Raw genomic sequence first — 15,876 nt, 5'->3', positions numbered from 1 at the left:
GGTTTACAAGGCAAAATTTAAAAACAATACAATATAAAATTAAATTAAGTCTAGCCGCAAAAATTAAAATCACAATTTAAAACATTAAACCCCTCAGTCCAGACCAGATAGCTCAAAGAGCCTGGTTTTTAGGTCCCAGCGAAATGAACGAAGATCGGGGGCAATCCGGAGTTCGGTTGACCCTCAGGCTCTTCCCCACCCCAAAATACTATTTATATAACTGCTCTGTTAAATTTGATTGAGAAACTATTGGGATGTTGTAACATACAGAAGAAGATTAGTTAAGGTGTAGAGTCATGCCAATACATGCTTATGGCTACTTTGTTGAAATATAGATGACTGAGCAGAATCTTTAAGAATGACTTATTACTGTTCCTTGTTCAATTAATTTTTTTATACTGAATTCCCACATGAAAAGCACATGGCAGTGCAGGAAAAGTTAAAAGAAAAACCTTTAAATATAATGAACAAAAATATACCCATGATCATATTTTTGTTTTTAATTATATTTATAAATAAATAAGCATATGCAGTACAGCATACATCTATCTACACGATGGAGGGAGGAAAAAAAATCTTAGGATTTACTCATGGAAGTCCTGAGTGAAAAGATAGGCCTTCAGTGGAGCCCAGAAAGATGGAATAAGCATCCCCAAATATGAGCAAGGGATGCAGAGGTGGTTGGCTGAGACTGCTGAAGGCGTTAGGCCTCTACTTAAGTGTTAGTGACACCATTGTAACTGCAGGTGGCCAAAACAACAGAAGTCGGGTGGGATGGGGTGGGGAGAGTTCAAGAGGAGGCAGTTTCTTATCTTACCAAGGATTGAGGGCTGGAAGGGACAAAGCAGGAATGGCTTGGATCTGGGAGAATCCTCAGCTAAACACTGGTGGGATTCGGTTAACAACAGCAATGAGGACTGCTGTGATGGCCACTGCTAAGCAATGCAGTCACACGTTGCTGCGGTTTACAATCACATCACGTAGTGACAGAAATTTTAGTCGTTTTTAAGATGAATCACTCTTAAGTGAAAAGCTTTATATATATCTGTTGTATGGAAACATGTTTGAACAGAAATTCTGTTTCCATTTATCCAGAGGACTTCCTTCAAGGTAAATTGCCTTTGGGCTAAGCTCAGGTCTTAATGGAGAGTGGAAGCTGCCAAGCCAGATGGGAAGCTGTGAGACTCTTGACGTTGCTGTAGCCCAGTTTCTTCTGGCTGAAACCTCTGGGAATTTGAATTAGGAAGGGCACAAATTCTCTTCTCTTCTTGACCTCTCTGGGGTGTAGTTTGAATAAAAGTTACATGATGTTGTGGCCCAAAGATTTAGTGGAAAAATAGTCCACTTAATCAAATGCATTAAACATTTTCTGCCTTCATTATGCAGATGTGGAAAAACATTGGCCTGAGTGAAAGAAGAGAGTTAAAGGGATAAAAAAAACCCCACCTGATTCCTAGTGAGGGTGCCCATATAGGGGTTTGGGACTGTTAATGCTTTCTTCATAGCTATTATTGAAGTGATCTCTATTGTCTTCTTCCAGGATTTTATAACAATTTCCAGTCTAGCCAACAACTTTGGAAATCCCACATGGTACACCATCCAAGTATATAAGCCAAGATTGTCACTATTTCTTTTCCAAGATCAGCCACAGTTGGCCATATCCTTGGAAGTATATACAGTACAGTAGCTTAAAACAAAAAAAATAAAAAATGAGAAGGATGAAATTGGTAATTCTTCCAAGTCTGGATAAGCTAAAATTACCCCAATTGCTTGGATAAAGATTTTGGCAGGTTTAGAATGACTATATTCAATCAACTTTCATAAAGAAATATTGTAAGGGATATTGCCCTGTTAATCTTCCGGATGTATTCTTGTTTGTAAACCTGCCTCCTTGTGGCAAAATCAAGAGACAACCCTGGAAAAAGTCCTTTGCAAACACAAGTACAGTAATCTTGGAAAAATGACCAGGATAGGAGAAATCACTCGAAGGACATTTTTTTTAATGTTGACCCACATGTGAAAGAGGCTTCTACTTGAGCAGCTTGGAAACAGAGACTGCCCCCTCCTGCTAGAGGGGGTAAAGAAGTCTTTATTTATGCGCCTGTGATAGACACACAAGTGGAAAGACATAGAAAAGGGACATTTTGTATGCATTTTTATCACCTAGCAGGTGTGAAATTTGATATCTGCTTGTCATCTGCTATGGATATTTTGATCATATATTGCTTTTTTATTGTGGCTTATGAAATTGCTAAATCCTCAAGTAGTGGTGTGGGGGAAAAAAGGAATTGGGGAGACCCTAGTGGGAAGCCCTCTTCCTTTCTCATATTTTACTGGGTTTCTGCATATATAAAATGGATGGGAGGGAATAAATTAATAATATAGTTAAAGAAGCAAAGAAAAAGAAGTGAAAGATGTCTCCAGCCTTCCATTTTAGGGCCAGATTGTTGAAAAGGTGGCCAGACTGCAGTTTCAGAGGGCCTGGAAGAAACAGATTATTTGGATCAAGTTTATTTGAGTTTCAGGCCAGTGCATAGTACCAAAAGGGCATTGATTTCACTTGTGGATGACTCCTGTTGGGGCCAGGATAGGGCTAATTGTTCTTGTTTTTCTTGATTTCTCAGTGACCTTTGATACTATTGACCATAACCAGCTACATGGTTTGGGAACGAGAGGCCCAATGTTGCAGTGATTCTCCCTTCATCACGGCTGATTCCAGTGTTGACAGTAGAGAGCTGGAGCCTGCAATCCCTTAACCTGTAGGGTGCCCGCCCACAAGGCTCAACTCTCTTGAATTTCTTTTCTGTAAAAAAAATTTTTATTGAAGTTTTTTTTTACAAAGTGAAAAGATAAAACATGAAAAATAAAGAAGAAATATAAAGTGCTGCAAAAAAGAGAAACCAAAGAAGCTACTTCCAATCTTCTCTACAGCAGTTATATACCTAACACTGTCCCCCTCTTTCAATTCATCCCACACACCTTTTAATTGATATATAAATCACTTTTCAAATAAAATCAAATCATTATTTTCAGCAAAAAAAGCCTAGTGGTTTTTTTATATATATAAAAGTAGTTGTTGCTACCACTCTAATCAAACTGGTCAGGTTAGCAATTTCTGCAAATTCTACCATCTTCACATTCTACTCTGTTGTGGCTATTTTTGTGTTCTTCCATTTTTGTGCCTATAATAACCTCACTGTCGTTAAAGGTAAAGGTAAAGATTCCCCCGCACATGCATACTAGTCGTTTCCGACTCTAGGGGCCAGTGCTCATCTCCGTTTCAAAGCCGAAGAGCCAGCGCTTGTCCAAGGACGTCTCCGTGGTCATGTGGCCGGCATGACTAGACACCAAAGGCGCACGGAATGCTGTTACCACCTTCCCACCGTTGTGGTCCCTATTTTTCTACTTGCATTTTTACGTGCTTTCGAACTGCTAGGTTGGCAGAAGCTGGGATGAGTAACAGGCGCTCACTCTGTTACGCAGCACTCGGGATTCGACCCGCCAAACTGCCAACCTTCTGATCGACAGGCTCAGCGTCCTAACCCATATATAAAATCAAATGTTCATGAATCTTTTCTTATTGACTATTCGTAAGCCCTAGTAAAAAAAATTGTAGTTTCAATCATTTTGACCCTCTCGTTTAACATTTATATGAAATCTCTGGGCAAGATTATCCATTGACGCCATGTTTGATCAGTGATGATGATATTCAGCTGTATTTCTCAACCCCCTGGTGTTGCAGTCAAGACCTTTTCCCAGTGATTGGAAGCTGTTGGGTCTGAAGCAGGAGGAGGAACCTTGACTTTTGCACAGATTATCTGTTACATATAAATGGAGCCCTTTCCTGGAAGAGAGCTTCTCATAGTTACTTATGTCATGGTCACCTTGTGCGTAGAGTATTGCAATGTACTCTACATGGGTGTGCTCTTGAAGACCACTTGGAAGCTGTGGCCAGTCCAGAATGTAGTGGGGTGAGCAATTATGAACCCATCAGTGTGCGCCCGTGTAACCTGGCATTTGAAGTATTCTGAATGGAGTTCAAGGTGCTGGTTTCCACCTTTAAAGCCCTTCATGACACAGGGCCTGGATATTTGGCAAGAAGGGTATGTTGTGAACCTTGTCAGCCAAAGAATTCTGATTGGTAGGGTCCAGTAATACAGCCTTCTCTGCCGTTTCCCCCATTTTGTGGAACATTCATTGCCAGGCCTTCAGGAAAGGTGTTAAAATGTGGCGCTGCCATCTTGCTTAGGGTGCAGAGAAGCACGTGTCTGTGGGACTGATTAGCGCCCGAAAGCCCTTCTTCCACCTTTAACATTGTTTGCGTCTTTTTAAATTTTATATACATAAATATTTTTAATATTTTGTTTCTACACTAACCAGAGCCTCTGTGAGGAAGATGGGCAGTTTTAAAAGTTTGATAATAAATAAAAATATCTGCAGGACCTCTCTCCACTCATTTCTCCTTGTTGCAGAAGTTTCAACAGAGCAGGCATACTTTGTGTGTGCATTAAGCAGTGTTACCTGATGGGACTCGGAGAGTGCATTTTCTCTTTTATAATGCCTGCCCTTCAGAATAGCATCTGCCCAGAGGTTCAAGCTGTTCTGACTCTGTAACCCTAGGGTGGTGGTGATGATGTTATCATCATCAAGTCAAGTCTGACTCCTGGCGATTGTATGGGCCAGGTCTTTCCACATATTTAGATCTTGCACGGCTTCTTCAAGTTTTTCTGTGCTCTGGCTGCTGTCAGCTTTGATGATGGTGTCCAGCCACCAAGTTCTGTGATGGCCTGGTTTCTTCCAAGTTTGCTCCAGTGAATTCCCCTCCTTTGACATGGCCAAGTGAAACATAGTTTCGTGGTTTTGCCTTCCTGTTGACATGTCTGGTGTTATGCACTCCAGTACTTGTTAGTCACCTTTGCTGTCCAAGGAATAGACCCTAGGATACCACTGCAAATTAAAGAGGTTAATAAAATTTGTTAGCTACTTTCAGTGCTATTTGTGGAAAGGCAGGATAAACATATTTTGAATAATTAAGGAAGTACTGAACACGATATTGAAGTCGCGTTCTTAATTTCTAGACCATTCTTTATCACTGTGGGTTAAGAAAAAAACATGTCTGTGTAATCAAGATGTCATGTTCTTGATGAAACTAGGAATCAGAATGATAGTGAGAAAAGTACAAATATGCCTGCCCTTTTATCACCCAGTGAGGAGCTGGGTCTTACTTACCAGTAGACCAAGAGCCATGATGGCGCAGTGGTTAGAATGCAATATTGCAGGCTGACTCTGCCAACTGCCCGCAGTTTGATCCTGACCAGCTCAAGGTTGACTCAGCCTTTTAGTCTTCTGAGGTTGGTAAAATGAGGACCCAGATTGTTGGGGGCAATATGCTGATTCTGTAAGCTGCTTAGAGAGGGCTGTAAAGGATTACGAAGCGGTATATAAGTCTAAGTGCTATTGCTATTTGGCTACCGAAAATCTACCAAATTCCTAACAACCAAAGCAAATGCTGGAGAGGGTAAAACAAGCCATCTACTCTTGCACAGAATTTCTTGGACTTTTGCAAGAACTCCTGGAATTTGACCACATTGGATTGGACAAAAAGCACCTTTTCTTTATGGCAATGCTATATGGTATCGATTGATTGAAACAACAGCTGGAGCTCTACTGGTAGTATCAAAACTTGAATCCAAGGATACCCTTAAGAGTTTTCTCCTTTGGCTATTATTCTGTTATCTCTCAAAGGGAATCCTATTCCCAATCCTGTTAATACACATAAATCTGTGAATACAAGAAAAGAGATGAAAGTCTCTTACAGCTGAGTCTCATAGTATACATAAACTGCAGGCTGTCTTCTTTGGTCTTGCGGCCAAACCTGGAGTGAGATGCAGTAGAACTGAGTTTCATTTATTTTATTTTTCTCCCACTTTTATTATTGTTTATAAATAACTCAAAGCTGTGACATACCTAATCTTTCTTCCTCTTCCTATTTTCCCCACAACAACCACTCTGTGAGGTAAGTTTGGCTGAGAGTGACTGGCCCAAAATCCCCCAGCCAGTTTTCCATACTTAAGGCCAGAAGTAGAACTCATGGTTTCTAGCCTGATGCCTTAACCACTAGACCAGGGGTAGGCAACCTCGGCTCTTTTATGACTCATGGACTTCAACTCCCAGAATTCCTGAGCCAGCTGGCTCAGGAATTCTGGGAGTTGAAGTCCAAGAGTCATAAAAGAGCCGAGGTTGCCTACCCCTGCACTAGACCAAACTGTGCCATTGTTGAATGTGAAGGAAATGAACACAATTACTTTTTAAAATTCAGCTGAATGGGAAGAAATTTAAAGACACACTAGACCTCTTGGGTGGAATCCAGCCTGCCAAATTTCAGTGAAACTGTTTCAGGTCGTTTTCAGTTACTCTTCCTTAAAATCTGGCTTTTTGTGCGTGAGGGGGGATGTGTCTATAGCTCTGTTGTTTGGGGATATAATTTGTTTTTAAAATGTAGCAAATGTAGTCTTTCCTGTGGGGAACCACTGCCAAATTTCAGACAGATGGATTTTGGTGCAAATGGAAGTGATTATATCAATGTTTATTAATGACTCATCACTTGTGTAATAGAAGGACTTGTACTGAAAGATGTTCCCTTTCATTACATCCTTATCCAGCCCTGCAAGCAACAGATAACCAGAGGGGCTGGACTTTTACTGTCACAGACTTTCAGTCTTACGGCCAGGTTAGAAGTAAAAGATCTTATGCCTGGGTAACATAAAAAGGAAAATAAAAGTCTGAATTATTGGAATGTTTATTCCAATCCACATGAAGCTCAAGGTGAGGATAAAACTTCCTGGGCGATTAAAAGCACCAGCATAAACAGGATGGTGACGGTTTTCATAGAAATATATAAGACAGCACAGAAAAGAGATTGTATGGATGAAATTACCAATAAATCTAAAGAACCGAGTCAAAAGGGGAGGGATACCAATAACAGTAGTAATAAAGAAACAAGAAGTTGGCTAAGGAAGGCCGAAATGTCCAATATTAGTAGGTCTTCCATGAAAAAAGAATCAAGTGAATTAGGGGAGATTTTCTGGAGGAAGAAGCAATCAAATCCGTAACATCATTTTAAAAACCACTGAACACAGCGAGCCAAAACAGGCCATAGCCTGAACAATATGCCAAACTGCAGAAGGAAGAAACCACTGCAGAGCAAATCATGCAAGTTCCCAGTGGACCTGCAAGGAACACTTAAGTGCTACCAGGCCCTGAAATGTGACCAAGCACTACTGTCTCCTTCAGTACCATCAGTTGTTTGAGAAAGCATTTTTTCTTAAACACCCCCTCCCACCCGTTTTCCAAAAATAGAGGAAAGGACGAGCTTGTTAGGAATGTGGGTCCGGAGTACCTCGGGGATCACCTGCTGCCGGTGTCAACTTCCCTCCGCCCTGTGCGTTCCCACAGAGAGGGCCTCCTCAGGGTGCCACCGGTCAGAGAATGTCGGCTGGTGGCCCCCAGGGGGAGGGCCTTCTCTGTGGGCGCCCCGGCTTTATGGAATCAGCTGCCGGTTGAGCTCCGGATGGCATCTGACCTTCGCTCCTTCCGACGCGGTCTGAAGACCTATCTATTTGAACAAGCCGGCCTGGCCTGATGGGGGATGTGTTGGGGGTTTTTATTGTGGATTTTTATATTACTATTTATTGTTTTAGCTCGGGCTCCTATTTAATTCTTTTTTAATTTTTGTACTCTGTATTTTTATATGTGCCCTGTTCACCGCCCTGAGTCCTTCGGGAGAAGGGCGGTATACAAATATAATAAAATAAATAAATAAAATAAATAAAAATAAATGTCCAAATCTGGATGGAAGCTGAATGGACTGGGCCCACTTCCTCCAAGGCAGAGGTCTTCAAAGTTGGCAACTTTAAGACTTGTGGACTTCAACTCCCAGAATTCCTCAGCCAGCTCTGGCTGGCTGCGGAATTCTGGGAGTTGAAGTACACAAGTCTTAAAGTTGCCAACTTTGAAGACCCCTGCTCCAAGGTTTCCAAACGATCTTACCACAGTCCCTCGCTCTTCTGAATCCTATGCACAACACTTGTGGTTCTCCAGGCAGATTCTTGGATGTTAAACTTTGATCAAGTTTTAACAGATCAGATTACATGAGGAAGGAATAAAGTAACAGCCTATCCTCCATGGAGGGGAGGCCAGCAGTTTACAATTTCTTAGAACATTTTTTTAATGTCACAAATACACAAAACACAAAGTTGTAGAATATTGCAATAATGAAAATTGAGGACTTGTAGCTGCCAAGCGAAGCCAGCCTAGCCTAGCAAGGGCAAATGCTTAACAAAAACTGCTCAAAGTGTTTCTCTGCTCTTCTCCTCCAGGAAGCCTTCTACCACCACCAGAATGGATTGGCAAGGACAGGTGAGGGATCAGGTTAGGCTCAAATTGCTGTCACTCTTAGACTGCAAGAGTCAAGTTTGGGTAAAGGCTCTAGATGTGCTTCATAAACAGGCCTGCAAATCTGATTAAGGACAACTATTCATTTAAAATTCTCACTTAACAATTTAAAAAAAAAGTCTCCAGTAAATCAGTAAGGCTAACCACAAGCCAAGAATCAAGTGCTTTGGAAAGGTCGGCCTTTTTTATTTTTGTTTCCATTTTAATTATTATCTATGACTTTAAAATGTTTATATAGTTCTTGAATAAACAGGTTATTAAAAAAAGAGAAACATTTCTGCAAAGGGGAAACTGATGGATTTTGAGATAATCTGGTTCCAGGCTGGGGCACTAGAGCAGAGGGATGCAACCAAAATTTTGCTTGGTCAAAAACAGCCACTTGGTTGTAACTTTTAATGTGACTGAGGGGGAACATTATGAAATACATGTGGAGTAAGTAATCTTATAGCTCTCATCTGATTCTATTAAAGCTTGAGTGAAATTCAGTTTAGTTTTAAACCTCTTCTTTTATTCTAGCTTCACCCACTTTAATAATCTGTTACACACACACACACACTTCACACACCATGCAGATACTTGGCTGGTCCTGCAGCTCTCTCTATACAATAGGGACCCTGAGGGTTTCCAAATTCCAATTACGTTTGGAGAGAAATGAGGGGAAATGCTTTCCTCAGGGTTCTGCTTCAGCTCAGAAGCGATGGGAGATGAAGTTGTTTGGAATCTTCATCTCCTCCAGGAAGCTCTCTAGCCATCTCAAAAGTTAATCCCACTGCAATTAAGGGACGCATTCCCATAAGGATGTAGGATTTGCAGCCTGAAGATCACATGGATGGGGGATAGACTTGCTTGGAGTAATTTAAGGGAAATCTGAAATCAAATTCTTTGATCATGTCTTGTTCCTGTTAGGGTGCTTATTCTGATTTTAATTGTGACAGCCTCAATGTACATTTCAATCAGAAATTAAAATATCTGGATGAAGCTCCTCTGTGCTCAGCCACCAGTTTACTTGGATAAACCACTAACATTAAAACAGAGGTTAGTCTCCCTCCAGAAGATAGACATAAAAGGGAAGTTTTTACACAGTTGTAAAAACTTCAGTGGGTTAGGATGCTGAGCTTGTCGATCAGAAGGTCGGCAGTTTGGTAGGTCGAATCCCGAGTGCCGCGTAGCAGAGTGAGTGCCTGTTACTCGTCCCAGCTTCTGCCAACCTAGCAGTTTGAAAGCATGTAAAAATGCGAGTAGAAAAATAGGGACCACTACGGTGGGAAGGTAACAGCGTTCCGTGCGTCTAGTCATGCCAGCCACATGACCACAGAGACGTCCTCGGACAAGCACTGGCTCTTCGGCTTTGAAACGGAGATGAGCACCGGCCCCTAGAGTCGGAAACAACTAGCATGCATGTGCGGGGGAACCTTTACCTTTTATAAATTCTTAATGCCACTAGTCTTTTATAGATGTCAACTGAGATGTATTATGCTAACTTTTGGAGAAATGCATTCCCATTTTCACTACTTCTGTCTCGGAATACCTAAAGAAACAACGTCATAGTACCAAATCCTCAGCAGAGAAAATCTCAGTGTGAATAACCTCTTTATGTTTTGTTGCTTTCCAGGATGTTGGGATTATTATAGGATAACGGCCTTCCCCAGTAACAGGTGTTCTTGTCTGTGCATATTATTTATACATGCAAGTTGTTAATCCTGTTGTAATATTTCAAAAGCATTTGGTCAATGTGCCAATTGTAATTACATCTGAAGCTAGAAGGTGATCCCTACAAGCAATTTGCCATTAATAGCCATAACCTGCAATGCAAGTTTCACAAGAGGGCACATCATGTGATTGTGTACTTCTGTTGCTCTTTGGTCTCTGGTGGCGTTAAAAACAAGGGGAGGTCAACTCTAGTCCATTGGGGTAGTTCTCCCTCCTCCTCCTCCTCCTCCTCCTCCAGATACAACTCTCTCATTTGAGGGAGAAAACTGTTAGTTCCAGTTTGGGCCTTGCCTAAGATACCTTTGACATCTTCACAGGGAATCAAACATCTATCGTAGAATGAGGGGGGAAGAGCTTGCTCTGCCCTGTTTTAGGAAGATAGCAAATCATCTATTGGACTACAGCCCTACCCTTGCTTGCTAAAACTCCACACCTGGGAGCCCAAAAGATATGTCCCAGGGCAGGGGTGTCAAACTGCCAGCCCACGGGCCGGCTGCATCATATGGAGGCTGCGCCCACCCCAGCTCCAGCAATGCAAAAAAAAAAAAGTCACACTACATCACGACATGTCACGTGACGCAGTAAGTTTGACACCCATGTCCTAGGGGAATACAACCCTTCATAAAACACCGTCTACCTACTTTGGATTTTAAATCTTAGAATTAGTTGAAAGGTGAAAATCAATTTGGATAAAAGAAAGGAGGCTGCCCAATTGACCAAATTCTACTTTGCAATTCAGGACAACCAGCCTCAGCCCCCACAGCTATCCCACTGCCAATTGGACCCCTCTTTCCAGGCCAGATACCCAGATGCCAATCAGTCACGCCAACCTAGTCAATCGTTTTTCCCCATCCTATTTCCTGCCTGCCATGTCTAAAAAGCAGCAGGGGAGAATGGGATCAGGCATATGGCCAGAACTGAACCCATCGGAACAAGTATTAGGGCTTTCCAAAAGTTTTGACAAAGTCCCTCACTTTGACAATGGCATTACTGAGTTGGCTGAGGAATTGTCAGTTTCAAAGACAGGCTCTCTCTTGCCATTCATAGGCAACTAGCTGAAGGACAGGAGAGACAGTAGGAATCAATGGGCAGTAAGCTATTACTTGGAAAAGTAAGAGGACTCTCACGGGTGATTTTTAATCACTGCCTATAGCAGTTCTACAAAAGCTGCATTTTGCAGAAAATAGGAAATATAGGAAAATAGGAAAAATAGCATTTCTTTCTTTCTCCAATAAAAAGACATGTCTCCTTCTAAAAAATTTGAATATTCTGAAAAGTAAAAGTATAGTTTAGGTTTTGTATCCAATATGTCTATTCTGGATTAAATCTTTAAATTTTTTAAATTCAGATTCTGTTGATGTTCCATTTGGAAAACAATAGATTTACCTCAGTTTGCAAGCATCTACCTGCAATGTTCATCTAGAGATGTGTGTATACGGAGGGGTTACCGAACCTAGTGTTGCATTAGGGCCCTCAATTCCTTAAATATACCTGGTGCTGTAATAATTAGCACAAATGGGACTCTGCATACCTCTTATCAATCCAGATGCTTCTTCTCACATCATTTGCAGCTTGCCTATTTGGGTACCCATTGGTGATGATGCATTAGACCAGACATGTCAAACACAAGGCCCGGGGGCCAGATCCGGCCCGCGAAGTGGTTTCATGTGGCCCGCGAAGCCATCCTGGAAACAGTAAGGGAATGGCCCCCACTGCCTTGGCCCTGGCCCAGAGACCCTCCTCCTGCCAGAGACCCTCAGATCTGTCCCACTCCTGCCCAGGCCCCCATAGGCACCCTTGATGCGAACAATGTAGAGCTGGCCACGCCCACCCAGTAGGCCATATGCACTCTAGCCACGCCCACCAGTAGGCCACGCCCACCCAGTCCATACCCACCTGGCCCCGAGGGCAACCGCAATGCTGATGCGGCCCTCAATGAAATTGAGTTTGACACCCCTGCACTAGACTTTGGGCCTCAAGACCAGCCCTGGCTGAAACACACTTTTTTAAAAAAGGCTTCGTATAAAATGAGTTGAAAACATGTCTAGTAACAACACAGTGCCCCAACTGCAAAGAACCGATTGTCCAGTTGCAACAGAACAGAGCACAACAGGTTTGTGCAGCTTGATCATCAAGTTAAAGGTCATCTTTTGCTGTCACTAAAAATAAGCCACAATGGAAGGTTCAGGGGAGGGAGGTGTTCTCTTGAAAGTGATTTCCACAGAGTGGTGTCACAACAAAGCCTACTTGGTTCCAACCATCCTACAATCCTAGCCTCTTGTCTTTTTAAGATTGGACAAAGAGGGTCAACCACACTGCAGAGCTTAACAACCCACCTTGTTTATATGAATTCTGGCTTCCTGAAAGTATCCTGAAGGAGTGAAGCATATTTGATTAAGCGGAATTAGTCTGCACGTATCAGTTTATAGAGAAAGGATGTAGATTGAAGTAAGTCTTCTTTCAGACTTTCAGAAGACATGGCTATTTTAAAGAGCTGCTGTGCTTGTAAAACCTTACATTTTAAAGCACCTCTTCTCAATCATTTTGAAAATACGCCCAGCCCTAAAATCTATCCCAGAAGTCCCCAAGTGAACAAGCATATATCCTTATCAACTCTTGATTTATTTTGGGAACCCAGAGGCAAGGATAAACCCCTTCAGTGTTATTTTCTTTCACACATAGAAATCAAAGGTGGAGATGTAGTGAAGTTGACACATCATGTCCTGGAATTTAGGTCTATTTCCCTGGTTATTTTCAGGAGCGGGTTAAAGCATTGTTCCAGGTTCTTCAGTCTTAAAACAAAACCATTCTTACATAGCCTTCTGATTGCCAAACTAGTCTGAATAGTATCTTTTACATTTATTTTTAGAAATGTGACAGTAGGGATGTGCCACAACCTGCTGGGCGTGTGATTACATCTGAATTGAATGTTGCAATTAATCCTTTCTATCTATTCTATCACCTCCTTCTCCTCTACACTTGCCTCGTTCTAGTACACATGCGCTGACATACAAGCCAAGAAGCCAGAGAGGAATATTCACATAGTCCCAACGGATTAGCTTCCAGATGCTTGGAGAAGTTCCACATATCCGCATATCTATATACTTAGCTTAATCCTGAGTCTGGGCCACCACCTGGCATTTGGAAATCTCTAGTACGGGTCCTGTGGGGATGAAAGGAAGATATGCAACAGAAGGGTCCAGCCAGAGCAATGCCCTCTATCTTTCTATCCATTGTGTATGTTAAAATTCATGGCTACTGTCTTTACCATATTAATATTAAAATACAGTATGACTGACTTTTAAAAGGATCTCAGAGTCTTTGGGGATTAGCAGACTGGCTACCTAGTCCTTCAGAGGTTAAAAACAGTCCTTCAGTTCATTTTATACGCATCAGATTTTCCCAACCTTGGCAATTTTAAAATATGTGGATTTCAACTCCCATAATTCCAAGGTGCCATGCTGGCTAAGGAGTTCTGGAAGTTGAAGTGCACACATCTTAAAGTTGCCAAGGTTGGGAAACCTGATGTACTTGTTACATGTTCCTTACATTCAAATGTTTGTAACTTTGGCTTTCCACATCAGATCCTGAGCTTGGGACTCTGCTACTTTTAAGAACTGGATTTGTTTAAACAACAAACACATGCTAATTCAGCAAGTAGCATTTCCTCCTCCTTTTACTTTCTTCAAATGGCTGCTGCTTAAGCCCTGTTCCTGCACCACACCCTATTTCTAAACAATTTCACTTATCAGATTCCAAGGACCCCAGGCATTTAAATATACATAAAAGAAAGTCTCTCTCACAACTTTGAAATATGTATGGAAAAAAAGACCTCAATAAAAAACCCTTCAGTCACTGTCAGCCTCTCCCATATAACAGGCACCCTAACAGCAGTTTCAGTGATCATGTATACGTGCATATTAATGAGATATCACAGATCAAACTCCCACAATGAATGGCAAGACTCACCTTCATGTAAAGCTTTAAATGAGATGATTTTCTTTTCATGGTTAAGACTGCCAGGCAGAAAAAAAAGCATGCATCTGAGCAATTTTGTTAAGGTGTCCACACACTGGTCACCTTGGACATGTTGTGAAATAACATGTGTGATCAGCACTCAGCATTGTTATGTGGCTAACATCCTATTTTGGATGAAAAGCTGTGATGCTGGTATAGATAATCCATCTGTTCTCGAAGGACAAGAGGGTTTTCTTTAACTCATTGTCTTTTTAGCTTGGATTGTCTAGGGCAGGGGTAGGCAACCTCAGCTCTTTTATGACTCATGGACTTCAACTCCCAGAAGTCCTGAGTCAGCTGACTCAGGAATTCTGGGAGTTGAAGTCCATGAGTCATAAAAGAGCCGAGGTTGCCTACCACTGGTCTAGGGTGATCAATAAAAACAAGCCAGTTCTCAAGCAGAAGACTTCCCTCCAGCAATCCAATTTTTCTAGCTGCAGAATGCCTGAAATTGAACCTGCCCCTTCCGCCTGGAAAACTTGCTCAGAAGCACCTGTGTTTTAATTTGTACGTGACTTGCCCTTGGAACAAGTGCAGGGGATAAGCTTTCTTGCAAGTTGATTATCCATGCTCAGAATGACAGTCTAATTTCCATTTAGTTGCATTTCATTTTTACTCCTGACTTTCCATTGAAAATAATAATATATATATATACAGGGTTGCAACTGGATCTCCGAATGTCAGGACTGGACAAGAACATTGCCAGAAAGAGATTAACTGGTATGACTCAAACACTATGCAGGTATAACGGGTGGAACAGGGTTGGGGGATGTGGGTGTGTAAACGTGCTCCACCCCTATTTTCCCATGCAGTTTCTGTACTGATCTTTGCACTGATCCTCACTCTGAGTCTGGAAAGCCTGCTTATCTAGTTCTCCAGTCATCAGTCAGGGCTGTAATGCAAGTATGTGTGATCATATCTCCCAAATCTACATGTTTGCAGGTGGATGCTTTTAGGCGTGTTTTAATGAAAATTAGACAGAGCTTAAAATGGTTGCATGTTCAGTATTTGAGAAGTTGAGTATTTGAGGGCTAGGGGTCTTCAGTACTAGAGCTACAAGGCATGGTCTGTGCAAGATCAAGCAGCATTTCTCAGATCTGCTCATATTAAGAGAAGGATCAGTATGGTAAGCTTAGATAGAAAGATCAAGTGACATAGTGACATCTTGTTGATTTTTGGAGTGCATAGATGGCCTGGTTCTTCAGATACATTGAGATTGTAGTTCTTTAATTCCCAATCAACATTCTGGCTGGAAAGTTAGAAACAGCTGTTCCAATGTATTTGCAGGATGCCAAGAGGGGGACCGCTAATCTCATCATTTTAAAAGCCATCTGATACCAATGAGTCTTCGGCTTAGAGATTTACTTTATGCTGTACATTCAGGATACCTCTGTCAGCCATCCTTGGTTAGAATCCAACCCATTAAGTGACATTTATGCACAATAAAAAAGCCAATCTTAAAACATTAATCACTTGGATCAAAACAGCAAAATAACTAAGATTATCTGAAAGGCAGGTGTCTTGTAGGTTTTCACAGTCTGCTGTCTCAGATGCATGAAGTTTGGCTCTCCTTTGCCTAATCATACCTTGGATACAGTGAAACCAATCAGAGCCATGAGATCAAATGCCCATGAAAAGCATGAGACATGGTTAATAATATTTCAGTGTAAAACTTAATTGAATACAGTGGTAATT

At 41.7% G+C, this 15,876-nt stretch overlaps 1 long non-coding RNA gene across 1 annotated transcript; it reads right to left on the bottom strand.

Annotated features, from left to right (window-relative positions):
• Positions 1-485: 485 nt before the first annotated feature.
• On the bottom strand, positions 486-5,800 carry LOC308663740. The gene is made up of 2 exons (XR_014025476.1): positions 5,230-5,800; positions 486-2,803 (listed from the first exon to the last, which is right to left on the bottom strand). It is a non-coding gene; the product is annotated as an uncharacterized lncRNA (long non-coding RNA).
• Positions 5,801-15,876: the final 10,076 nt, after the last annotated feature.

Source organism: Vipera berus (genome assembly GCF_964194415.1).
Source record: "Vipera berus genome assembly, chromosome: 2".
Classification (NCBI taxonomy): domain Eukaryota; kingdom Metazoa; phylum Chordata; class Lepidosauria; order Squamata; family Viperidae; genus Vipera; species Vipera berus.
The sequence above is the reverse complement of the archived record's forward strand: the minus strand, read 5'-3'. Positions and strand labels throughout refer to the sequence as shown.